The following is a 27981-nucleotide window of genomic DNA, read 5'->3' on the forward strand; positions in this document are numbered from 1 at the left end:
AGATATACTAAAAAACTATAGTAATCAGGAAAATGGGTATTAGCAAAGAAACAGACTCATAAGCAGTCTAGAGTAGTCTTGGAACAGGATAGACAATCCAGAAATAAACCCATAGAGGTATAACTATTTGATTTGGCAAACTTGCAAAATAAGTAAATAAAGAAAGAATAGGTTTGGTTTCTTTGAAAAAATAAATGATGTTGGAACAATTGAACATCCACATGCAAACAAAGCATAACAAAAGGAAAAGTTAAGCTTTACACTTATATCTTTTTTTTTTTTTTTAGAAACTGATTTTTATTTTTCATCAACCTTATTTCCATGTTGCTTAAGAATCTGTGCAAGAACAGCTTAAGACCATTCGGTGGTTGCTCCTACCCATTCAGTGGCCTGAGTGGTGGGAGCTGCAGATCAGTCTTCCGTGGTAGGCTGAGTGCTCCAGTCTTCAGCAGGGAACTGCTGAATAGGCACAGAGGGCACCTGCACATCTTTAGACCAGTCTGCAATATCAGACTGAGTAGCAGTGAACTCAGGAGCTGGAGCAGTCCATTCACATGGAAAATCCTCTTTAGTCACAGCTTTTTCAGCAGCAGTCTGCTCTTCTTTTTCAATCTCTTCAGAATCTCTGTAGAAGTAGAGATCAGGCATGACCTCCCATGGGTGTGTATGGGAATTGGTGCCATGCATGGGCAGAACTTCCCAGACTGGTATCCATCACATCAAACCCACTGAGTGAGCTCCCTTGTTGTTGCATGGAATGGCAACGTTCACATAGTGCAGAGGAGTATCTGTGTTACATAGAGCCATGGTAGGTAGGTTAACATAAGATGCCTCTGTGAGAGGCTGGTGATCAGCCCTGGGCTCAGTAATCACAAGAAGCTGTGGCTCCCGGAAGGCTGCCTGGATCTGGTTAGTGAAGGTTCCAGGAGTGAAGCAGCCAGCAATTGGAGTGGCTCCAGTGGCAGCAGCAAACTTCAGCACGGCCCTCTGGCCAGTATTCCTAGAAGATATAACACTGAAATCAGCAGGATTTTCAATGGCAACAATGGCACTAGCTGCCAGCAGAAGTCTCCCAGGTCCTCTTCAGATTTACGATGTAGATGCCATCACTTTTCCTTTTACAGATGTACCGTTCCATTTGGAAGTCAAGATTGGCACCAACTAAGTGGGTTCCTGCTGCAAGGAACTTAAGAACATCCTCCTTCATTTGCAGAATATCAAGGGCTCCAGATATTGTGAAAGTTTCCCTTTAAGTTATGACGGCAATCCACAACTAGGCTGTATGGACCCTTCTGTAGGTAGCGCGGAAAGGCTGTATCACTATTAATGCAAAGTAGATCATAGTTCTAAATGTAAAACCTAAAACTATAAAGCTTTTAGAAGAACACATGAGTTGGAGTTAGGCAAGATATCAAAGAGTTATCAGACAGATATCAAAAACGCTATTCTTTTATAAAAAAGATAAATTGGATTTTAATAAAAATTTAAACTTTTTTCTCTCAGAAGGACACTGTTAAGAAAATGAAAAGATAAGCTATGTACTAGGATAAAATATTTTCAACGTATATATCCAACAAAGGACTTCTGTCCAAAATAGAAAAAAAACTCTCAAAACTCAACAGTAAGAAAATTAAAAGCTCAATTAAAATACAGGTAAATGATTTGAGCAGATACTCAACAATGAGGATATATGGATACAAATAACCCCATAAAATGATATATAATATATCACTATCGATATGAAAATTAAAACCACACAATTTTCAATATTAGAATAGTTACATTTAAAAATATTGAAAATACCTATTGCTGATGATGATGCAGAGAAATTGTAACTCTCATACATTCTTTATGGGAGTTACATGGACCTTGAAACTGAACAAAATTGTCCCCTATGTACTTCAAAATTAATTAGAACTGGTGACTCTTTATCCTTTCCAATTTTTCCCTTTGGGAATGAAAAACTTTATACTGTCTATATTTAATGTCTGTGCCTGTCTCGCCATTGTATTTTGGATTCAGATAACTTGCTTTCTTGTTTTACATGTCCACAGAAAGACAACTATTTTTTCCCAGAATGGATCATACCTAGTGATATGATTTGGCTCTGTATTCCCACCCAAATCTCATGTTGAATTGTGATCCTGACTGTTGGAGGTCAGGACTGGTGGGAGGTGATTAGATCATAGTTCAGGCAGTCTGGAATAGTTTAGCGATTACAAAAAAAAGTTAAACATACACTTACATGACCAAGCAATCCCATATTTTAGGTGTTTACCCTAGAGATATGAAGCATATTCACAAAATCTTATTAACTAACATTCACAGCAGCTGTGTTTGTAATTTCTACAAACTGAAAACAAGCATAATGTCCTCAGTGGATGAATTGATAAACCACTTCGGTATATACATATAATGGAATACTTTCTACTCAGCAAGAAAAAGAAATAAACTGGTGATGTATACAATACTTGGATGCATCTCAAAGGAATTAAGCTGAGTGAAAGAAGATAATCTGAAGAAGTTACACACTGTTGTTTTTATTTAAAGCAATATTCCAAACAAAACACTGTAGTACTGGAAGGTGGCAACAGACATCTAAAAATATGGAAGTGGATACTCTATTCTCATTGCCACTTGTTGGGAGATTCAAGATACTTATGGAGTGATAAAGAAAAGATATGGACACGGGGTGGTAGTACCACATGCAGGCTTTTTCAGGACAATGCCTTGAGAGATTTGTATATTAGGAGAAGTCTCTTACTGCATGAAACTGTCAGAGGCTATGGTGTGGAGGCCACCACTCTGAAGGGAAAGAAGGCAGGGTACTTCTGTGGGAGAGGGCTTAGGAGACAGAACTTATGTGTCTAGATGATGTCACTCAGTAGCCCAGTAGGGATTCTCCAGGTGAGAGGGTTCCAGAGCATAGTAGCATTCTGGGATCTTTACAGATTTGGAGTTTATCCTATGACTAGCAGATGCTGTGTGCACTTTCATGGGGCATGCAAAGCAAACAGGCTCTAAATGTCTAAAATATGCTGATTTGTGGAATATTTAAAGCAATGAGGTATATGAAAATTTGAGTTTGGCCCTAGTATGCTTATAAATTAATGGATCCTTGCCTGCTGTGAAGAAATAAACAACCGAGGGGCTGATATTTAGAGGTGACAATTAGTGTGATTACATAACGATTGGTTAATGGGTAGAGGCTGGAGGAAATTAGGGTACATAATAAAAAAACAAAACAAAACACACTAGATTGCCTTGAAGAGACTGTGGGTAGAAATCGGAATGTCACAGTCAATTCTGTTAAGGAGTCAGGAAATGAGGAACATGTTATCAAGATTGAAAACATTTTATATGTAACTGAGGAATTGTTACATAGTGGCAGAAAACTTGGCTGTATTGTGTTCTACAGTTGAGGAGAAAACAGAGATTAGAAACAATAAAATTGAACGGGTAGCTAAAATGATTTCCAAGTAAAGCATTGACGGTGTGGTCTATTTTTTTTCCTGCTTAGTAAAAAACACTGGGAAATAGATAAAGTAAGAAAGTTAAGCAAAAGGGAATTTGCACTTGATAAATTGGGAGGTTATTGGTCTATCCAGATTGTAAAGCATGCTAAAACGAGGAAAGTCACTGTCAGGAAAGTGTGCAATGGAGAAGAGGGCAAGGATATGGTCGGATAAACTTTTACTGATGCACTTAGGCGTGTGATTATTGGATCCACTCAGCCATCTCAGTGGAAGCCAGGGATAGCGATGGGGTTATCCAGGAAAGATCTATGGAGGACTGTCTTGTCTAATGCCATAGACCCTTGTGACATACACAGGAGATCCACAAAGCTATTGAGAATGTCATATCAGCAGGAACACTCCTAGCTTAGACTGAAAGGAAGAGAGAAAGGACAACATGAGAGAAAGATATTGGGCTTCCAAAACTACACAGGCAGGAACGTGCAACTGCAAACATGTACTCCCACTTAAGAAAAAGGAATAATAACTCTCTTTATTATTCCTTTAGAGGAAACCCTGCAGGTGGGACAGAGGCCTGTGGAGCTGCCACAATTTCAGATGGCACAGCATCAAGGCACAGAGCATTATTCACAGGCCTTGAAACCTAACAAAATTGTCCCATTTCAAACCAGATTGGAACTGGTGACTCCCTATCCCTTCCAATTTTTCCCTTTTGGAATGAGAAAGTTTATACTGTCTATATTTAATGTCTGTGCCTGTCTCACCATTGTATTTTGGATTCAGATAATTTGTTTTCTTGTTTTACATGTCCACAGAAAGAGAATAGTTTTTTTTTTCTAGAATGGATCATACCTAGTGACACGGTTTGGCTTTATGTTCCCACCCAAATCTCATGTTGAATTGTGATCCTGACTGTTGGCAGTCAGGAGTGCTGGGAGGTGATTAGATCATGGGGGTGGTTTCTAATGGTTTAGCAGCATCCCCCCAGTGCTATCTCGTGGTACACTTTTCACGAGATCTGGTTGTTTAAAAATGTGTAGCACTTTCCCCTCTGTTCTCTCTCGTCCTCCTGGTCTACCATGTGAAGAAGGTGCTTGCTTCCACTTCACCCTTACACCATGATTAGAAGTTACCTGGGGCCTCCCCAGCCACACCTCATGTAGAGTCTGTGGAACCGTGAGTCAATTAAACCTCTTTTCTTAATAAATTATCCAGTATCAGGTAGTTCTTTATAGCAGTATGAGAATGAAATAATACACTCAGAGACTAATTTGTACCTGATTTAGTTGATGAGATTGGGACTTTCGAGCTGATAATATTTAGATGGGACTTTGTACTTAGAATGGATCATATAATGGGTTGAGACTTTGGAGGATATGAGTGGTATGAGTGTATTTTTTATGTGGGACAGGTGTGAATTTTGGGGTGCCAGAGGGTGGACTGTAGGAGTTTGAATGATTCCATTCTCAGAAGATATGTCTATATCCTTACCCCCAGAACCTGAGAATGTGACTTTATTTGGAGAAAGGGTCTTTGCTGATGCAGTTAAGCATCTCAATATGAAATCAACCTGGATTATGTAAATGAGTTCTAAATCCAATGACAATTATCCTTTTAAGAGATACACAGGAGAGCAACACAGATGAGAATATCATAAGAAGACAGAGGTAGAGGTGGGAGTTATGCAGCCACAAGCCAGGAAATAACCTAGAGTCGTCAGGGAAGAGGCAAGGAAGAATTTCCCCCTAAAGCCTTCAAAGAGAATGACACCTTGATTTTGGACTTCTGGTGTCCAGAACTATGAGATAACCCATTTTGGTTGTTTGCAACCACGGTTTGTGGTAACTTGTTATGGCAGCCCTAGGAAACAAATACATCTACTTTGTTACATTTTTAGATTTAGAGCTCTTTTAAGTGAAGATCACACTGGTTTTATAGAAGAACCCTCATGTACATTTGGTTTCTTGTGTAAGTTTGGGAGCCTGGGATTCTTGTTTTTGAAATGATCGTGACAGAAAATACGGCCCTAAGTTTACACAGACTTCTTAATAGCCCCATGAAGAGCAACTCTTAAGAAAGCATAAGATTCGCCCGGGCGCGGTGGCTCAAGCCTGTAATCCCAGCACTTTGGGAGGCCGAGACGGGTGGATCACGAGGTCAGGAGATCGAGACCATCCTGGCTAACACGGTGAAACCCCGTCTCTACTAAAAAATACAAGAAACTAGTCGGGCAAGGTGGCAGGCGCCTGTAGTCCCAGCTACTAGGGAGGCTGAGGCAGGAGAATGGCGTAAACCCGGGAGGCGGAGCTTGCAGTGAGCTGAGATCCGGCTGCTGCACTCCAGCCTGGGCGACAGAGGGAGACTTCGTCTCGAAAAAAAAAAAAAAAAAAAAGGAAAGCATAAGATTCTATGTCACATCCAATTTGGGGTCTCATTGGGCAGAATAGGATTCTACCGAAAAGGTATGTTGTTTTTAATCTCCTTCCAATTCCTAGCAGGATTACTTCTACAATGGGAGGTCATTTCAGTATGTAGTTAGGACACAAGGTCAAGAAGGCAACCTTTCTGAGCTGGTTTTCTTATCCGTGAAATAAGAAAGCATTTGAATCTAACTTGCATCATTGTTTATTTTACATGAGAAAGAATGTGAACATGCTTTTTAAGCTATAACACACCACACAAATGTACTTTAAAACTTATTGATATTGCTAGATGATTTTAAGCTGAAATATTACAACATTTACACTTCATGCTAACATGTTTTCTCCCCCATTCCTATTTTATTAAATTAATTCGAACACTGAGTCATTTATCTTGACATCTTATCAGTTTCCACAGTTTTGCATCACTTGTCTATTACACACCATCATCCAAATTCAGATTAGGAAGTTTGCCTCTAGTTTTTGAGGCTATTGTAACAATGTTTGGAATATTGCAAATGAGCATTTTTTTCTGAAATTAATATATTTATCAAGTCATTCCCAGTGGGCCATCACTTACCTGTTACATATCAAGCTATCTAGCTATTTTGATAATTTTCTTATTGATAAAAGGTTGGCCATGAAATTTTTGCTTGATTTGAGAAACCTAGCTATTCAATTATTATTGATTTTAATGTTATAGTTTCCCTGTGTTTAAGAACACAAACAAAAACCGTAGATATTAACTGAAAATCCCAGTTAATAACCTGAATAAATGTTGCAAAATAATTTCTTATATTTGAATTTTTCTGTTTTAAACAGGATATTACACATTGCTGACTATAGCCTTCATGCTAATTAACTTCAATCAAATGAAGACTCTGATTCTAGCAAGAAATGTCAGAAAGAATAAGGTAAAAATAATATGTCAACTTTCACTCTTCATGCTGCAGCCTTTAGCTCCAAAATAACAGAATGAAAGGCTATGGAAATTCGTTCATGCAAAACAATTACTTCCCATATTTGACTCATTACCATATAGCCATGTTAACTCATGGTGGATTCATTTCCTTTATTTGCTTTCTCTGAAGGCATTTTTTTCACTTTACTGTTTACTGCTTGTCCAATATTTTGTTTTTTCTACTATTCTTTGTTCAAACTGCAAAAATCTGAAATAAAAATATAATATAGAAGTATAGGCATCAGCTAACATTTTCTATGGCATATGGTACTTCAGATGCCATATGTACCAGTGTTTAGTGATTCTGGCAAAGAGGCATAGAATGGTGAAATCCAACTGCCAGGATTGCTGAAAACAAATATGTAAATGCTCCAGGGCTTTTGTTATTCATAACATACCTCTAACACAGCACATACAATATGCTGTTCATTCTGTAACTAGTATAACTAATAAACCACATTTTTCTCTCTTATTTTTTAAGGCTTCTCCAAGTCTGTATGGTCTTCTGACTCTAACCTTCAATCTCACTATTGAACTGTATATTTCAGGAAGCTCCTATTAATGAAAGAGGCCTAGGGGAACACATTCATCCTTTTTCAAGGGCATTTATTTATTTTTCAAATTAAAATCCAAAGTCTTTTGCAGGCTTCTCTGTGAAACAAAGAAAATGCACTGGGTATGTTCTGTAGACAACATGCAGTCACGAGGCGAAAGCAGATAACACCAGGAAAGGCAAATTTTGGCAGAACAGAAGTTTCTTTACCATGGGGTGTCCTGTGGTCTTCCCCACACTGACGTTCCATAGGATGTAATGTAAGAGGAGGTCTACGGATATAATTACTTTTAAAATGCTAAACAATGAGAATTTTAATAACTTTTAGGCTGCTACAAGCATTCAAGTCCATGTAAAAAAAAAGTCACAATTTTGAGATAATCATTATGTAAGAAATAAATGTCAGTCTTGTTTTGTTTTGTTTTCTCTGCTAACTGCACATAGCTGATGGAAAATAAGCTCCTCCTTTCTGTTTCATAGATGGGCAGTCGACACAAAGTGGAAAGAACAGCGAGAGTACTTAGAGGTCATTATGTTCCACTTGTCATCAGACAAGCCGTTTAACCTCTTTGAGCTTGTTTCCATATGTATGATGAGGATAATATCTTCCCTGGGGATATTACTATGAGGATAATATGCTATAATCTTTGTGAAAGTGCACTTATCTAGCATTTTTATTATTAAAAAGAAAGCATCTGTGGATTTACTGGTAGTTTAGAGATCTAAGGAGGCTCATACTACTCACCACTATTTTTCAGTACGCACAAAAATATGGAAGGAATATTGGAGATGGAAAATGGTGAATGTACGAATGAGGTGGTCAATGATGAGAATGACTCCTTCTGGGTTTAATTCTTTTAGGCTGAAGCAAATTAAATTGCCATTTATATAGGTCAAAAATGATCTAATGTAAGACAAACTATTTGGTCATCCTTAGCTGTTTTGATGGATTCCCACGATATCGCACACACACATGCTCACCTTTTCCTTTCAAGTTTCTGCAGTAACTATTAACTAGAAGAGCAGTCTGATTTCCATTTGTTTACCAGCTTCTTCCCTTTTCCTCACCCCATTATCAAAGTATTTGATTATAACTCTGAAATGGTTCTCAAATGTGAACTTTTTATGTCCACTGCCACTGCCACAGTCCAGCTATTTCTTGCTAAGATTGTTGAAATATTCTCCATCTAATATTAAACCTAATAATTCTCTGTGGCAGCAACAATCATAATTTGAAGGATTGGGAAGAGGAGTAGGAATATAGTTGGCAAGGTCAGCAAATTATCTCCAGGTTTAGTCTGAGATCCAAGATACAATTATAAACAGATGTTAAAGACAATAACAGAATGTTGGGAGGAAGAACTGAATACTTATGAAGAGGGTACTAAGAGTTGTTCTAAAGAGGAAAATAAGATCAAGAATCAGGAAACTCTAATATAAGGTAATGAGGCTGGGCGCAGTGGCTCATGCCCGTAATCCTAGCACTTTGGGAGGCCGAGGTGAGTGGATCACCTGAGGTCAGGAGTTTGAGACCAGCCTGGGCAACATGGTGAAACCCCATCTCTACTAAAAATGCAAAAATTGGCCGATTGTGGTGGCTCTCGCCTGTAATCCCAGCTACTTGAGAGGCTGAGGCAGGAGAAACGCTTGAACCTGTGAGGTGGAGGCTGCAGAGAGCCGAGATCGCACCACTGCACTCCAGCCTGGTCAACAGAGCGAAACTCCGCCTCTAAAATAAATAAATAAATACACACACACATATATATACATACACACACACACACACACACACACACACACACATATATATATATATATATATAGAGAGAGAGAGAGAGTAATGAAACTTGCATTAGAACAACTATTAAAGTTGCCTGCCCTGTAGTCTCATCGTCAGTAACTGGGGTTGGGGGATAAACCTCTTCTTACCTATAGGTGACAATTGTCTGGAAAGAGTGATTCTATGGTTTGACCTTTATATGGGAAAAGTAGATGGAGCTATGTTATAGGGGAGCTTATGAAAAAATCCCCAAATGGGGCCTGAGATCTCTGGAATGCTATCATGTAATAATCATTTACTTCCCATAGGTACAACAAGACTGATAAATCCAACTGTTTTTCTTAAACAAGGTGGCCTAAGTTTGCTGATCTCTTTTCTGTAATGTTCTGTCACTAAATTGAAAAAGAAAAATCCTTTATAAAAGCTCCTTTTGTTTTGAAATTATATCCTATTAGTCTTTTGTTATGTTTAGATCTACACATAAAATAGGAAAAAAATCATGTCTCTGAATTCTAGGCAAGACAAAAGGAAGTTACAATTGAGTTTCATCACAGGTGGAATAGTTCCAAATGCTGCCTGGAAAAAATGGTAAATAATAATAAGTGAAGAATACTTTTCTCCCAGGTATAGTAGATAAGAAAAAACCTACAGAGAATTAGCAATTACTGAGAAATCATGATGACAACTCAGGGACTATTAACAATTAAAATTTTTCATCTTCAGACAGAGAATATATCTGACTTAGAGGGGAAAGCATTCTCAAATTCAGCAGAAACAGCAACAAATTACTGTCCTGATTTTATTTATAAACCCATGTCATTTTAGATTATCTGTTCTAACTGCGAAATCCTTCAGTAAGAAAAAAAAGTAATAGTCGCAACAAAAGCTTTCAAAATAGGTTATCTCTGATCATTAGAAAGAAACAAAGTAATACAGACACACTCCAGAGAGTGGCATCATCCACCATTGATGGTAACAATTCTCAAGAGAGCCTGGATCATGACATAGCTTAAATTTTTGGTAAAGAAGACAGACTTCAAAATAGGTACAAGCTACTCTCATGAACTTCTAATAAACACATTTTTGAAAATTCAGAAAGGATAGAGAAAAGTGCTTCAGAATAAAGTAGGGCTCTCAAGAACAGCAGAGAACCCAAGACACACACATTAATCAATAGGTTAATTAATCAACAAATCAATTCAGTACCCTAGAACCAGCTTCTATAAGAGGCACTGAGGATAGAATAAAAACATAACACAGAATCAACTCTCGAGAAGCTTGTAATCTAGTAGAAGAGGAAGAAAAGACTGAAATACTATGCAAGACTTATTTTAATCATGGTATGAGAAAAAGAGTGATTCATTCTACTAGACTTGGTCAGAGGAGACTTCACAGAGGGACACATATCTAAGCTTGATCTTGAGAGATGAATAGGAGTCTGTTTTTTTGGAGAGGAAGGGAAGACATTCCAATTAGAGGAAACAGCATTTAGTGGACTTAGAAGATCTGAAAGAGTTATATCGGAAAGAGCAGGACACAGAAAAACAGAACTTATGGAAACAGTGGGCTACAGCAGAAATGAACTTGGCCGATGAACTAAAACAATAGAAATTTTGGAGATTGGGAAGTGCAGTATTACTAATTTAAGAGCAAGAGAATTATTGTTCAACCAACAACAGGTTATCATATATTTCTAATTTTCCCTACCTCCTTATATCTTCATCCTATTCACCTCCTGATGACCACCTCACTAAATGTTTCTGTAGCTAGTCTCCAAGGCACTGTAGCATGGCTAAACCAGCTGAGGGTTTATAAGCAACTAGCACAAGCTGCTGTGCATGACTCCAGGAGTTATACCAGGGACGTTTCTTGGGTGCCCCAAAGTTGTTGGGTCATGGTCCTTACTCCAGCCTAGTTTTGCCCATTCTTGAAATGGCCAAAGGGAGTGAAACTTCTGGTGAATACTGATGAAGAGCAAAATACAAAGAAGGGCAATGGTATCATCGCTCATTCATATGCAAAGAGAGAAATACATGGAGTAAACATTTTGTTCATCAACTAGAATACAAAATTATTAAATTTTATTTTAAATCATATTTTATTTTTATTGTGATTGTATCTTTTCTTGTAAATCATCTTCTTCTGAATACACATAGAGTTGATGATGGGAAGTAAATTTTAAATACAGGTAAGTTCTGTGGTGAGGAGGTAGGAGCTCAACATTATTCCATCAACGTGATGCATTTGCTAAGTAAATGTTTACCATTATAATGGCACATACATAAAAACTCAGGTACAAATGTTGCCAATAAGGACTTCAGAAAGCATTTCTATATATCCATTCTATAAAATAAATATAAAATATTTTATGGAATACTTACAAATACATACATGTGCTCACACACAACATACTTTAGAAAAGAACTAAACCCCTTTATGACAAATCTGCCAACAGAATAAACAATCTTGACTACAATGCAAAGCTTGCCAAGTCCTGTCAGAAAGCTCTTGTGCCTCAATGTAATTCTCGAATAGTGAAGAACCACTAAAATAACCCTTTCACTCAGACTCCTGTGATTCCCTGCAGGGAGCTTTCACTGCAGTTGTCACTGTGCAAAAGCAATCAAATTTAACATATAGATACAGGGAAAGAAGGCGTGTGAGAGCATATGTGTGTGTGCTCTCACATATGTATGTATGTATGTATATAGAAGGACAGCTGATGTCTCTGATCTAATAAAATATATATGAATAATTGGCAAAGGGGTCTGTAGGACTTCAATGTCTTTAGTTTTTCACCCAGTAGACTTCAAATTTTATTAGAGCTAATGGAGATTTTCATTGAGTTTATGTTCATGGATTTTTAAGTCCATATACCCAGCAGGACGAAATTATCATATAGAACAGTATTTCTCAAATGGTAGGTTGTGATTGATTAGGAGGTTATAAAATCTATTTTAAAAGTTGTGATCAGCATTTTAAAGATTGAAATATAATAGAACAGAAAACTACAGAAAAGTATTATATATATAGTACATGTAATTTTTTTGTGTGAAACTTTTAGTGTGTATATGAATATGTGTGTTTGTAACTGTGCATGTATGTGTTTTTATTGGGCGATGATCTCCACTTTAAAATCTGAATTGTAATTTTAAAAAGTTTGAAATTCACTGACATACAGTGTCTCTTTTAATTCTGTGTTCAGCACAGTATTTTCATCCTGGAAACAATGAACTCCCTGAAGGCAAGTATTGGATGTATTTCATCTTTATACCCTCCACAGCCCCTGAAGTGCCATGCACTTAGTGGAAGATCACTAAAGAATTATCAAACAAATGTTGAGAACTTCAGATGGTTGTATTTAAAAGGATAATAAAGATAATAGTTTGCATTGACACAGCACTTCATACTTTTCAGAATGCTTTCCCATCGATGATCTCATTGATAATTCAGAACTATTCTGTTGGAAGGATTGCATTAATAAATTTAATTATCTCCTAAGTGTGCTTCATATTTCAGTGGTACACAATAAGATATTCTTTAAGTAGACCTTAACATTTATGTTTAGGGGAGGATCCAGGTTTTATGGGACCTGAAGCTTATAGAATTTTGGAGACCTGCATTAAGAACAAGCACACAAAATGAGGAATAGAAATTTAGGCAGAATAGTAAATATTTATATATAAGGAGAAAGTAAATTATAAAGACTAAAGAAATGGAAAAGTTGGCAATTATTACAAACTATTAAATCCAGAAAAATATAAGTAACATGAGTTTTAAATCAATGGCTGGCATCTCTGTAATATTTTCTTTGTCCTTTTTTGTTGCAACCTTTGGTTTTTCCTTTTGAGACAGAGTCTCACTCTATCACCCAGTCTGGAGTGCAGTGGCAGGATCATAGCTCACTGCAACCTCAGCCTCCCAGGTTCAAGAGGTTCTCCTGCCTCAGCCTAGTTGCATACATTTTGATTGCCTCTCTTGTGACAAAAAAGTTGTAGGATTGTTTTTAATAAAGAGAATAGAATATTTATTTATCATAGCTAATTGAAGTTACTTTTTATTTTTGACAGGTTAGATGCATAGAACATCATCTATGATTTCATAGTCATACTTGCTATTTGTAGTACTCCTAAAATCTGTGCCTTTTAAATACATGAATTCGTATGAATTCCAATCTCTGTTTCCTCAGCTCAGCAATGCTACTGGTCTCTGGCTCTTCCCTGACTGTGGACTGTAAACTTTCTGCAAGCTGTAATCTAGTACAAATATAGGGTTTGGTTTGGTTTTTTCCCGAAGTTTCAGAGATCACAGTCCTGTTTGGCCTGCTGACTTCTGTCTGAAAAGTATTTTTTTCATATATTTCATCTATTTATTCATGTTCTTCATGTTTAAAGTGGGAGGGTAAATCTGATTTGCATTATTTCATCTGGTCCACATTGGAAATCTACAATACCATTTTTAATTTCTGCATAGTATTTTGTTTTATAGATATGCCATATTTAAACTAGTGACCTATTATTGGATATTTATATTTTTCAATAAAGAAACTTGTTTTGCATAAATATTATGAAAATATTATGCAGATATATTTCTATATGCTTTCAAATATTTCTTTACACAAAATTTCTGGTCTAAGAGTACACAATAACCAAGGATTTTTTTTTATAAATTATATAGATATTACTTACCCATCTAAAATAAGTGCTGGGATTCCTTAGGAACTAACTAAATAACAGTCTTCCTGACTACATAATTTTAAAACAAACTGATACATAATAAAAAGGAATGCCAGCTGTAAGCCAAAATGGCACCTTTGTTGCGTAGAGAAGGTAAGTTAGGTGGTGTGAGGGCTAAAGAAGCCTGCCAACTGAACACAGGGTAAGTAGAGTTGCCCAAGGACAGATAATCCTGGACCAGGAGAAGCTTCATCATATTAATTACTCCTCCAGAGACAGAGTTTACTGTCTGAAACTCCCAATAAAAGGCCACTAGCAATAGTTTCCCAGTAGGAAGGAGGAAGAAACTGAGCTGACAAAACTCTTGTTTATTTTTCCAAAATCTACCAATCAGATAAGTCATTCCACTTCCTGGGACAGATGGTAGTTGTGTAAAAGATGCCAGCAGTTGTGCTAATTAAGGTCTCTCAATATGAAAGAAAATATCAGGAAGGGATAAGAAATGTTTTCCTGCTAATAATAATAGTTATTGATAACTTACTGTGTACCAAACAATGCACATAATTTCATTAAATCTTTACCTTAACCCTATGAAGTAGATACCATTATCCTTATTTTATAGAAAGCCTTAAGGTCTGTACTGAGGGAATCTGGAACTACTCAGTAAAGTTCACAGTACTTCTCAGTGTGTCTTACCACTTTATCAAAAGTACTTAGGAAACCTTTAAATTATAGTAGATAGGACCATTTCTTAAATATGTGGAAAAGTATAACTTTTATTAAGTTGTCATGTAATTGAATTTAATTTCTGCCTAGAGCCACTGTTCCCAATTGATGACAGAAAACTTAATCTACTCCCATTAAGTTAAACCTAGAAATTAACGATTATTCTCAATTCAGATTCAAACTTCTACTCCACCCTTGTTTCCTGAGGTTGTATCTAAGCTCTGGAGGTTTTTGTTTTTTGTTTTTTTTTTCATCTTTACTTGTCAGGAATTCTATAATCACATGGAATTCTATTCTCTCTCTGTTAGCCTCCTTTTCCTTGTCAGGGCTAAGGGTAGGTGGAGAATGGGGGATTATCTAGCCTATCCCTGAACCTACTGTTTATGAATAATCCTTGGTTTTGTTGTTCAAAATAAACATTTTTCCTTCTTTCAAAGCTGTAGACTTTGTGGAATTTAAAGGTATATTAAAAAGTAATAATTAGGTTCTTGTTCTTTTTGTACCTCAAAGTAATGCTGCTTCTGACCAAATAGGGGAAGAGCAACAGGAAAACTAGGTAATAGGTGTGAGAAATGAGGAGAGAAACCTGTTATCTCAAAATATTAGCCTCTTTTGCAAACATGAGAACCTCTGGGCATGGGGTCTGGGATAATCATTTTAGCAAATTTTTCAGTTTGGCCCTGATCTCAGATGGACCCTACAGGATTGGTTTTTTGTTTTTTTTTTTTGACGGAGCCTTGCTCTTGTCACCCAGGCTGGAGTGCAGTGGTGCGATTTCGGCTCACTGAAACTTCCGTCTCCCGGGTTAAAGCGTTTCTCCTGCCCCAGCCTCACAAGTAGCTGGGACTATAAGCACCCACCACCACATCCAGCAAATTTTTTGTATTTTTAGTAGAGACGGGGTTTCACTATGTTGTCCAGGCTGGTCTCGAACTCCTGACCTCAGGTGATCTGCCTGCCTCAGCCTCCTGAAGTGCTGGGATTACAAGCATGAGCCACCATGCCTGGCCACTCCAGAGGATTTAGAGGAGGCTGGGAATGACCTGATAGGTGTCATAATGATGTAAATACATGGATGCTTAGATTAGAAATAAAAATATACAAATATAAAAATATTCTGATTTATCAGAATGTATGTGCTAGAAAATCAAGGCACTTTCTGCAAAGTGTTTTGACTTTCTATCTTCCTCTGTGCTTTTTGCTGGATTTCTAGGTTTTCCCCTGTATATTTAGTCTAATTTACCTTATGTTCCACTTCTCCCTCTCTTAGATGAGAGGACTGGTTTGAATGGGGTGAAAAGATTAGTAATTATTGGGTATCTATGATGTTCCTGAAACTTTATATGATCTCAGTTAATCTGTACAACATTCAGTTAATTCTCAGAAAGGTTAAATAAATTGCTCAAGTTTGCACAGGTAGCAGGTGACAGAGCAAAGATTAAAATCCAACCTATCTGGTATCAAAGTCAGGCTTTAATTACTTTACTTTGCTGCTTTCCTTGACAGAGGATTTAGTGATACCCCTTGATTCCCTCATTACCAACATTTCCTCTACTTCCCATTCATATGGATGGCCTAATCCTCATTCTTCCTTTCCCCATACTAATTATCAGATTGCGCCTGTAAAGGAAATTGTATATATGGTATTATCTTTTCTGTTTTAGATTTCCGATAACAATACCATTTTTTATATAAGCTTTGTAAAGTCCTATATAGAGTCGTGATTCAAGGCATTGTAACACTGACATGGATTTGAAGCTCAGTTTCACAGTTGTGTGAGCAAGTTAACCTCTGAGATCCTCACATTGCTTTTTCTGGTTTCTGTATCAGGATCCATTTTGTAACATTTAATTCAATATATTTTAATGATTTCAATATATGTTTTTTTTTCCCTGAAACAAATTTCTTTAGGCCTAAATTATCTAGAGTTCCCTTTTATGTGGGATTATCTTTCTTAATAATATTTTGGTTCCGAGTGGCTGAATTGGTAAGAGAAGGCATAGGATAGATACAGGAGAAGTGAGTGGAAGGACAGGAGTTCCCAGAAAGAGGAAAAGGGACAGAGAAGGTTGTTATCCGTTTTTGGCCTGCTTTCAGGTTTCCTGAGGTTTGGAATCCTCTAGCTCATGGCCACTCCTTTCCTGGTCTCAGGTCAGTGCAGCTGGCTGCATCCCAAGGACCTTTTTGTCTACGCAGCCTGCTGTGCTGATGCCCTTGCCTTTTTCTCTCTCTACATCTCCGGAAAGTCTCTGTGTACACGTGCACTTCTTGGTGTACTCACGGGCTACATTTTAAAATAAATTACTTATCAAAAGCATTTTTCCCATAACAAGCAAAGAAAAGCATGGATACAGTTATTTCTTTGAACACATTAAATCTATATATAGTGGAGGCGATATTCACGTGAAAACTTCCTCTGGAGCCCCCTGTGCTGGATGGTATGGATTGTGCAGTGGCAGAATTTAAACTTCTAGTTAAAATTATCTCACTCTTTTCTGCCTTAAAACAGTCCTATCAAATATAACTACTCAGACATCTCACAGTTCAGCTTTCTTTGAGAATTCCTTCTTCTATTCTGCTTGAAAGATGACATCTGAATTCAAGAGAACGTATAGGTCTTCATGGTCATAGGAGCAGTGGGGATGATTTCAAATGGGCTTTAGTTTCTCCCTGGCTTCTGGGAAATGTTCTTTGTCCCTCATAGTCAACTAGGCATCCTTCTGGAATCACCCGCCAAAGTCTGCATCTGATGAAACTTGTGGTGGGGTCTCTTTGCATGGCCAGTGAACAGGGATCCTCTACTTACAGAACTGCCTCCCCGTTAACTCTTGGCAGCATTACCAATCCTCAGCAGTTTCAACAATGATGCCACCACATTTCTCATCCCCCTTAGCTGGCCTTCTGGCTCTCAACTCACTTACTTCACATGAGAATTTCTAAATCTCTTACAAACCTCACAAGAGAAAGATTCAGCGGGTGCTATTCCTGGTCTTTTCTTTGTGCCTAGTGGGCACATGACAGATTCTAATCTCCTGGACATCCTTTGTTAATGACAGGCAATGTAGGTGATGATCATGCCAGAATCCTAAATGAGAAAGGAAAGAAACTTTTTATTTTCCTCTCTGCTTACTTGTATATCTTAGTATGCATTCCTCCCTTGAAACAAACACTTGAGTGCAATTAGCTTATCTGGGAGATAATCTGTGGAAACACTGGTAAGGGAGTGGGGAAGTGAGAGGAGGAAGGAAAGAAAGCCAACAGAGAGTGCATTACTAAACAAATTATGATGTGCTTTAATAAAGGAAGTATCCTCTTAGCCCTACTGTGGAATATGACTGGTGGGTTCTCTGGTCATATGTAATAATGTGAGACTTTGGCCCCGTCATCAATACTCTACCAAGGCAATTCTAACAATTTTATCTCATTTATTATAGGCCATTATCATCTTCATGCTTCAAGGACTATCCCAGCAGCAAGATAAGATTGACTCAAAACAGCTTTGCTCCCAGGGTCCTGATCATGGAAGAGTGTCTACAGATCAACACGCTCTCTTAAACAGCTTTATATCTGCCCCTCGCTACTCTATGCCCACAGATCTATATTTGGTCATGATCTGAATACAAGTTCATCAGCTGCTATTGTTTTGTTTTGTTTTTTTGAGACGGAGTCTCATACTGTCGCCTGGGCTGGAGAGCAGTGGCACAATCTTGGCTCACTGCAACCTTCACCTCACGGGTTCATGCAATTCTCCTGCCTCAGCCTCCCAAGTAGCTGGGATTAGAGGTGTACGCCATCACACCCGGCTAATTTTTTGTATTTTTAGTAGAGACGGGGTTTCACCATGTTGGCCAGACAGGTCTTGAACTCCTGACCTCGTGATCCACCCACCTCAGCCTCCCAAAGTGCTAGGATTACAGGTGTGAGCCACCATACCCACCTTCAGCTTCTGTGGTTTTGGGGGTAAATAATCTTTTTCTTTTATACCAGATATAGTACCTCCCTAGTCAGAGCTAGGTTGAAAGTTATTCCTGATTGTTGATCTAAGTCTGTGATTCTCAAAGCATAGTCTTTGGACCAGCAGTAATGCCTGGGAATTTTTAGAAATGCAAATTCCAAGTCCCATCCCAAGCCTACTGAATCAGAAAATCTAGAGATGGGGACTCAGTAATCCATGATTTAACAAGCCCTTCAGGTGCTACAGATACATGTTAAAGTTTGAGAAACACTTAACTAGGAGCCAAGACCAGAAATGGGAGCAGATCTTCAGAAGGTCAGATATCATCTTATGGGGCACCTGCCTCAGATGAGACCTTTTCATGGTCTCCAGGTAAGGAAAGGCTGTCCTCTGCCCAAGAGCAGAAAGTTGCTTCTCCTAAGTAAAAAGTTTCGGGAGATTTAGTGGTTCAGCATATTCATATATTCAGATATTCTTATTTTAAACTTTAGTTTTCTATTTTTCCTATCAGGGCCAGGACTATAACATAGGGAATGCTAATGGATTGTACAGTTAGCCTTATTTGTAACTTTTACTTTCCCAGTAAAATCCATAGCCTAATTTAGCAGAGTCCGTCCTCTGGCTGCTGGAGATAAGGGTCTCTTTAAGTACTGTCACACCAGACCAATGGCTTCCACACTGTGTTCTGAGTTGACAGTTGAGTGATGTGACTGTGTGATTTACTCTTATCTTCCTTTGCCACTTTTATGGCCCAAGAACACACAAACACCTCCACAGATCTTACTGTTTCCTTATCTCTCTCAAACCCTTGAGTTATTGCACATACCACATATCCTCTTTCACCTGTAGTCTATCCCAATTCACCATAAGTAAGGCTTTTTGTGTTGCTGGAGTACTATAAAAACTGTCACCTTTCTGTTGTTGCCTTACTTTGGTTTCCTCTAGAAAAATATTCTAAAATAAAGATTCAATTGCAAGTAGATTTAGCAACCCTTATCTCATTGTCCAGATGGTGTCACATGGCCTAATTGTGCTGGTGATCATTCAAGTGAGAATTTAGTTTTCTTACCTGCTACCATGTGATGCAGCAAGAGAGAATGAGGATAGGAGTGAATATTGGCTCAGCCAAATAGCAATGTTTGCCACAGAAGGTATGTAAAAAACATTACCCAACTATACATATAAACACACACACTCACACATGCATGTCACTGCATATGTGATTTATTCTGTCTTCTGTGTATATAACAATGTTTACCCCTTAAAATGTAGAGGGAGTAGGGGGATAGTGGTTGGTAGAAGAGATGGCAGAAATTATAAAAATAAAGAGATGTATGTCTGTATTTAGGAGAAGTGTTAGAGATGGTGGATGTGCTTCCCATATTCTAACAATGGTTGATGACTTTGGAGACGTTCCATATAGATTTTTCTTTCTTTACCTAAAAGCAGTTTTAAACAGGCATCAGTGAAAAGCTGCTAAATTATAGAGAAAAAAAATCACAGGAATGCACATTTTGAGAAATAGTGAGGGTGCACACAAAGATTGCTCAATAATGTTTACTGAACTGAAATGAGTTTTACAATTCTGTTGACGTGAGTTGCTTGGACTAAATCAGGAAGTTCTTCATTTCCTCATTAGGAAACTGTCAGGCCTCTGAGCCCAAGCCAAGCCATCGCATCCCATAGGTATGACTTGCACGTATATACGTCCAGATGGCCTGAAGTAACTGAAGAATCACAAAGGAAGTGCAAATGTCCTGCCTCGCCTTAACCGATGACATTCCACCACAAAATAAGTGAAAATGGCCGGTCCCTGCCTTAAGCGATGATATTATCTTGTGAAATTCTTTTTCCTGGCTCATCCTGGCTCAAAAATCTCCCCCACTGAGCACCTTGTGACCCCAACTCCTGCCCGCCAGAGAACAACCCCCCTTTGACTGTAATTTTCCTTTACCTACCCAAATCCTATAAAACAGCCCCACCCTTATCTCCCTTCGCTGACTCTCTTTTCAGACTCAGCCTGCCTGCTGGTGAAATAAACAGCCATGTTGCTCACACAAAGCCTGTTTGGTGGTCTCATCACACGGACATGCATGACAGAAACTATGAATGGTGACCTTTACTCACCTGATTGCCTTTCATGTACTAGAAATTGTTAGTAGTCTGCAAAAACTCATTTTAAAAAAAGTGAAATAAAACAACATAATATTAAACAGATTAGAAAAATCAACTTGAAACTTGGCTTTAAAAAGGTAAACTCTTTCTGTATCTTTTTCTAAAATTTAACAATTATTAGCCCTCTCTCTTACAACAGCATAAATGTGTGTACCACTAATGTCCAGAATTTTTTTTTCTGATGCTGTTTTTCACAGAAGAGAATCATGACTCCTTAGAGGGTAGCTGTTTCAATGACTTGAAGCAGGAAGAAGTTAGGATTTGAAGCAATATGTCTGAAACATAGTTTTTGCCAGGGAGAAAAGATGTTTTTACAAATGTCAGGGGGTGAAGCCTGAAAGGATAAAGGAGCTATCTAATGAAAAATCTACTGTTTAAGTTATTAAAAATTGAGCATCAAATCACAACAATAATTAGTAATTGACATACATTGTGTGAAAGCCTACGAATTCATAATAACAAGTCAAAAAAAGTTGTAAGTGTGAAAAATTGGAAAACAACAAAGCAAGAGAATATAGCAGAATAGGATTATGTTTCAAAAATAATTTTAATACGTAGAGAACAGTTTTGCTCCTTCCATTAAACGTATGAATTTTACAAATTATAGTGATTTTTTTTTTTGGGTAAATATGAGTAATACAGAGAACAATGTGTAAAACAATGGTCCCAGAAAAATAGGAATAAACAAAAAGTACTGATCAGTACTGGTGGCTACCCACAATCAACACCACTAGTCAAATTCTCAATAACCACATAGAAAGAGGGTTTAATTGCATATGCTGAGGTAAGTGTCTTACAGAGGAACTTCATCTTCACATGATTTACCCTTTATCTCCTAGGACATAAGACTTCCTGATGACTCTACTAATTATAGTGAGATATAATTGGAAATTTAGTGATATCTTGGACCCAGCTAAGCTGTCCGCAGATTTCTGACCCACAGAAACTGTGAGATAGTAGTTTTGTTTTAAGCCACTAAGTTTCAAGAATAATTTGTTATGCAGCAACAGTAATTAGTACACCAAGAATGATAATGTTAGGGAAATGAAGTTTAGGTGTATCTTTGTCCCACATCCCAATCAGGAATCTGTTGACAGATAATATAGAATTTGCTGCTTAGGCTAGAAATAGAACTCTTTTTCATTTGTGTCTGTTAAGATTTGTGCTAGGACGTTTTGTCTGCTAACTTCACTGTAACCCATAGATAAGAATAAGAACAAGAAATAGAGTAAGAAGAGAGCTAATAAAGAAATAAAATGTAAATATGTGGATTTTAAATTCCAGAAAAAATTTAAAATGCTTTAATTTTTTTGGTTTTTGTATAAGTGCAATAATAAATTCAAATTATTGTTATTTTGATCATGTGCTTTGTCTATTTCTGTATAAGTACCACACGCTAACCGATTGCGCCACTGGAGCTCCTGCTTTGTCTATTTCTTAAGGAGTTTAAGCATTAGAGCATCAGGAGATTATAATATAGTAGATTTGTCTTAAATTGAATTTTGTAGTAATACAAGCAAATAAGTTTGTAGTCAATGTTCAAATATTTGGATAAATGTTTATTTATTAATTATGCAAATACAGTGTAGATATTTACAGGAATGATAATTTTTAATGCTTGAAAGACTATTACATGTTCAATGTTTTCATTAGACAAGTAAACTGGACATTAAGGATACTCTTATTGATACATTAAAGCTCCTTGGACATCCCTATATTGTACAGGCTCAATCCACTTTTAAAATATAGATTTTATTTATTTATTTGTTTGTTTACTTTTAAAGACAAAATCTTGCTATGTTGCCCAGGCTGGAGTTCAGTAGCTATTTACAGGCACAATCATAGTGTACTATAACCTTTAACTCCTGGGCTCAAATAATCCTTCAGCCTTAGCCTTCAGAGTAGCTGGGGCCACAGGTGAACGCCACTGTGCCCGACCAAACCCACTTTAAGCAACAAATACTTTCTTTTCTGTAGAGAAACTAGAAGTAGAAAAATGCTGAGAGTTGTAGGAGATTGTGGGATAATTCATCTGGTGACAGATCCATAGCAACCACTGTCCAGTCTGCTGGGGGCTGATAGCTTGCTCTTTCCCCAAGCCTGAGTCTCATTCTACATGGAGAGTACTAACTAGTATGACATTCATGGCCTCTTCCCATGGTGACATTCACGATCCTCTTCCTTACTCCTCTGCTACAGAAGAAAGAGTGACTTATTTGAAAGCTAAGTTTGGAAGGAGGAACTAGGAAAGTGTATTTTAGCCCTCTCATCTCTTATTTATTTTGTGATCTATCTGCACATAGCAGTTTGGCTCCTTCTGGCATAAGTTTTACAGGGCAAACCTTCCATTTCAGGAGGCTTATGGTGGCCAGTTTTTTTTCTGTGACTGAATGAGTAAATGTGAGAAAAGGCCTTGACCTGTGGGGCATTCAAAGCAATAAAGGGGATATTTAAATTTCTGTCTGCTTGATTCTTCTTAATTAGTCCAAAATGAGGCTATGAAAGAAGGTGCTATTTGTTACTCCCATCCTAACATTGTTGTATGTTTAAACCATAAGAACATAGCTTAAAATTTACAAGGTTTTTCTGATTTGAATGCAGTTACTCACAAATGACGACTATTGTGATGTTATGTAAGTTCTTGTCATGGATGTAGTTCCTCTTCCACAGTTTCACATCTAGAGTTAGATTTGCATGTTTTTTTTCACCACAACAAGCACATATTTTCACAATTTTGGCAGAACTGTGTTATACTTTTCATCATTCTATGATTTCAGCTCCTTACAATATCGTTCTTAATGGATGAATGCTGTTTTTCTTTTATTTGTTAATGGCGTTCATGATACCCATGGTTATCATTGCTAAATGCTATTATGATGATTTGTCATTTTTTTTTCAGGTGGAAAAATATACCGTTGAATGAGAAGTGTGTTGTTAAATCTGATATACAGATACTGTATTAGTTTGAGTTTCCTTAAGAAGAGTCTGAGACATAACTTTGAATTATATCAGTTAATTTGGTAGCGGTGGGGGGGAATCATGGCTAAAAATGAGGCGAATGAGGCAAGAAATGATGGAAAGTTGATAAGTGGTGTATTATTGTGTTGGTACATATAGCTGGAGCTTGATCCTACTGGGGATCTTCTGAGGAGCCATGTAAAATGCACTCGCAATTATCACTCCAAAGGACCAGGAGACTGTGAGGACAGGGGACAGGGTCCTTTTTCTATTGACTGTCCTCAAATGGTGGAGGGTTAACTTCCCCCAACTTCTGGGCTGCCTCCTGTGGCAGCATAATGGAGAAAGGTGGGTGGCAAGAGCAGAAGCTTGAGACAGGTAAAGATGCTTGCAGCTTGCACAGGATCTGTCTTTCCACCACAGCTGCAGCTGAAACCCACAGGTGAACTGACAGGATGTGGTACAAGGCTTACAAAGCATCTGCTCCAAGTATGATTCAGAAAATATTAAAAAGAAGAAAAACATTTGCCACGTTCATCCCATCAATATGTGGCTTAACTGTTGGCCTGGTATAACTAAACAATCATTTGCAATGCTTTCAAATTCCAGAACTGTCAGATATATCTGTACGTTTGTATTTTTATTTTAGTCTATATCTATTTTTAGATATCTAATTTATTTTAATCTATTTATCTATGTATCTATATATGTATGCATGTGTCTATCTATGTATCTACCTCTCTACTGACCCAGTCAAAACTTTCTTTATATTGCGCTGACTTTGAGGGCATTCCCCAGGGAGGAAACTGAATGTGAAAACTTAGGTTATTTAGGGGTGGATGCTAACAAGAACCCCTTTCTTGGAGGCCAGTCGGAATTTGGATGGGATGAGCAACTAAAGCTCTAGAGAAAAAAGTCATTATTTGTAGGCCAGATTCTCTAAGTCCAAGTTTTTCTGTGCATATTTTTCTTCTGTTATCCTCTGGCATTAAATAAAATCTTACTGAAATGTTCTAGTTTGTTCTCTATTGTGCTCACGGATATTAAGTAATAGATTTGATGTTCACAATTGGTTCGTAATTTTAAGGGACCATAGCACTTACATGGTGTGTCCTGGTAGTAGTTTAAGAGTAAGGGAATCTGCAAGAGGAATCTCAGATTCACTACTGTGGAGATGGTCCCTTTTTTGTCTCTTGTTGAGAAAGGTAGCAGTTTTCTACAGGGTTTCACCATGAATAGTTAAAGGTCTTTAAATATTGTTTCACCTTCTACAAGAGTTGATTTAGTTCATCCATTTTCTAAATCACGTTAATTCAAAACTGTGTTATATCCTGAAATAATACATGTAAGGTTTAATTCTTCCCAATAAATAGTTTTATTTTAGTGATCTATTTAATAATTTAGTATCAGGGATGGGTTCAGAAACTGGCCTTATTAACATCTTCATAAACGGTGGAAAAGAAAATGTTCACATTGAAATTCCCAAGTTGGCCAGTGACCCTAAGCTCTTCTGGTTGATGAAAATGCCAAGCTGATGGAAACAAACTGCAGAAAGACTTCAAAAATTGATATATGAGCCACAGAAGGGACAAAGATAAAATAATGAGCCAACGCACTTGGAAAAAAAAAAATCCAAACTATACTTGCAGAGTAATGGGCTTGGAGCTATCTATTACAATACGGGGATCACTGTGAACTCTTCTCTGAGGACAGGGAGGAGTCCATTAAAGGTTGATGGAATTCTGACGATCACAAGAAAGGGAAAGGAAACCAAATAGAACACAATGTCCTCTTACAGAAAATCAAGGTGCACATGTGTCTGTTTTTACAGTTCTGATCACTATATTCAAGAATATGACGAAAAGGAAAGCAATAGGGGTAAGACATCTGAAAGAACCAGGAAGAAGGGCCATGCTGCCACATTAAGTGTAGACTAAAAAGATTTAAGCTCCAAAATGGAATGGCGAAGTTTGAGAGAAAATAAAGCCCAAATCTTCAAAATTGTTAAAGATTTTGTTTTGTATGTAAAAACCAGGTAATTATTGTAAAAGAGGCAAAAGAAAGAATAAATTGAAAGAATTTTTATTTAAAAGATTCAGCATAGAGTAGATGTATGAAACTCATTTCTTAGAGAGATAGTACCTGATAAAAGTAGAATTTCCAGAAAGAATTTAATAAACTCTTATAGTATGCAATTAAGTTGTTATTCAAGAAAAAATAATGTTTATTGGATTTATCTCTAGCTTTGTAAGCTGGATATTAATAAATTCTCATTTACTATCTTTTGGTGTTCACCAAAAACAGAGGTAAAAAGCATCTCCTCAGGGCCAATAGCTTCATGAATTGAGAAGTTAAAAATGGAGATGTGTAATTATTACATGAGTTTCTGAAACATCTGTCACATCATATTGTTTAGTTATTATTGAGACAAGGCAGTGAACATCCAACAGATTTAATCTCTGCAAAACACAGAAACATTTCTCAATATTTTTCTCTCTTAAGCAAATCAGTTCATTCTCATCTCAGGGAGATTAGCTAACATCAGAAAAATCTCTGCTTAAAACCCCTTGGAAACTCAGGAATTTCTTTATGATTTGAGTTCATGTGTTTAAAGTAACTGGAATACTACTTAATTGTTTCAGTACTACTGATTTTCAATAACTTATTAATAGTACCCCAGGGTAGAATTAGTCAACTATAGTGTAATGGTACTTGATGTTATTCAAAAACAATCTTAAAATAGTTAATTTGGCAGCTATGTATAGACACAGTCCACTTCTAAGGAAATAATACTTTGCTGGTTACAATCTATTCTTACTCCTTTACTTGATTTTTATGAATGAACCCTAGTAAAAATGTATCTAATGTGGGGAGTCAGCAAATACTTTTGAAAAGGTCCGAACAATAAAAACTTTAGGGCCGGGCGCGGTGGCTCAAGCCTGTAATCCCAGCACTTTGGGAGGCCGAGACGGGCGGATCACGAGGTCAGGAGATCGAGACCATCCTGGCTAATATGGTGAAACCCCGTCTCTACTAAAAATACAAAAAACTAGCCGGGCGAGGTGGTGGGCGCCTGTAGTCCCAGCTACTCGGGAGGCTGAGGCAGGAGAATGGCACTCCAGCCTGGGCGACAAAGCGAGACTCCGTCTCAAAAAAAAAAAAAAAAAAAAAACTTTAGGCTTTTTGTACCATGTGGTCTCTGTTGTAACTCTTCAGTTATGCCATTATAATGTGGAAGCAGCCAGAGGCAATACATTAACAATTAGGTGTGGCTCTTTGTTCTAATAGAACTTTATTTACAAAAGCAGGCACAGGCCAACCAATAGTAAATACATTAAGTTAAAGCTTATATTTCACAGGAAGCACCTTCGGCTCAACCTGTGTATACAGTAGGCTTTTACGTTTAAGACTGATTCTCTGCTGAGGATTATGTGTTTAAAAGATAATAATATATACAGTCAGAGGGCCTGTGTTCGTGACTGTTCTATTTGCTAACTTTATGACTTTGAGGAAAAGGCTTAACTTTTCTAAGTCTTGATTTTTTCATTCTAACATGATTAATTGTGAGAATTAAATAATATTATTGAGAAGGATTTTGTAGAAATATTCTACAAATACTAGTCACTGCTATCGGCTACTCTGGGTCATTGGTTAACACGTGCCATTTTCCCCTTTGTGAACAACCCTATTTGCTTATTAACTCCGTGTACTTCCCCTAAGTGAGAAGTAAGTCCAAGGAGGATCTGATAGAATCCACTTTACTAAAAAAAATTTAAATTATCTGATAATTTTAAGATTTTATGAAATGCATGCTTATACAGGAAAAAAATTCTAAAATATGTAAAAAGAGAAAATTGAAGTTGTAGTAGATGACATAAATGATAATAGGAATTTAAGAGGAAAAGGATGAGAAATTAGAGAAAATGAAAGAAGTGGAAGATGAAAGATAAGAGGCAAAACCAAAATAGAGCCAATAACGGGAGTATAGGAGAAAAATAATAAGGCAAAGTTAATGAAAGTAGGTCTAGTTGAAGGTAGGTATCAGAGCCTACAGGCAATGAACTGAATAGGAAGCTTGCAGGCCTGAATGTGTCTGTTCCCATTACCGGGGGACGATCTTTTCTCCTACATTTTGCTTTAGTTATTACACTTGAGACCTTCCCATTTGTCTGTGTATTTACTGACAGATATCCAAAGATAAGGTCCAGGGAAGCATTTCAGATAAGAGCCCTTGGGTCTATTGGCTCTGCATTTCTAATCAGAGAAAACTTCCTTGACAAAAATCATGCCCGTGTGCCCTG

At 37.3% G+C, this 27981-nt stretch overlaps 1 pseudogene; it reads right to left on the minus strand.

Annotated features, from left to right (window-relative positions):
• Window positions 1-351: 351 nt before the first annotated feature.
• The window catches only part of LOC107129664 (small ribosomal subunit protein uS2-like), a 47812-nt pseudogene continuing 20182 nt past the window's right edge, over window positions 352-27981 (minus strand).

This window comes from Macaca fascicularis, chromosome 5 (assembly GCF_037993035.2).
Source record: "Macaca fascicularis isolate 582-1 chromosome 5, T2T-MFA8v1.1".
NCBI classification, from domain to species: domain Eukaryota; kingdom Metazoa; phylum Chordata; class Mammalia; order Primates; family Cercopithecidae; genus Macaca; species Macaca fascicularis.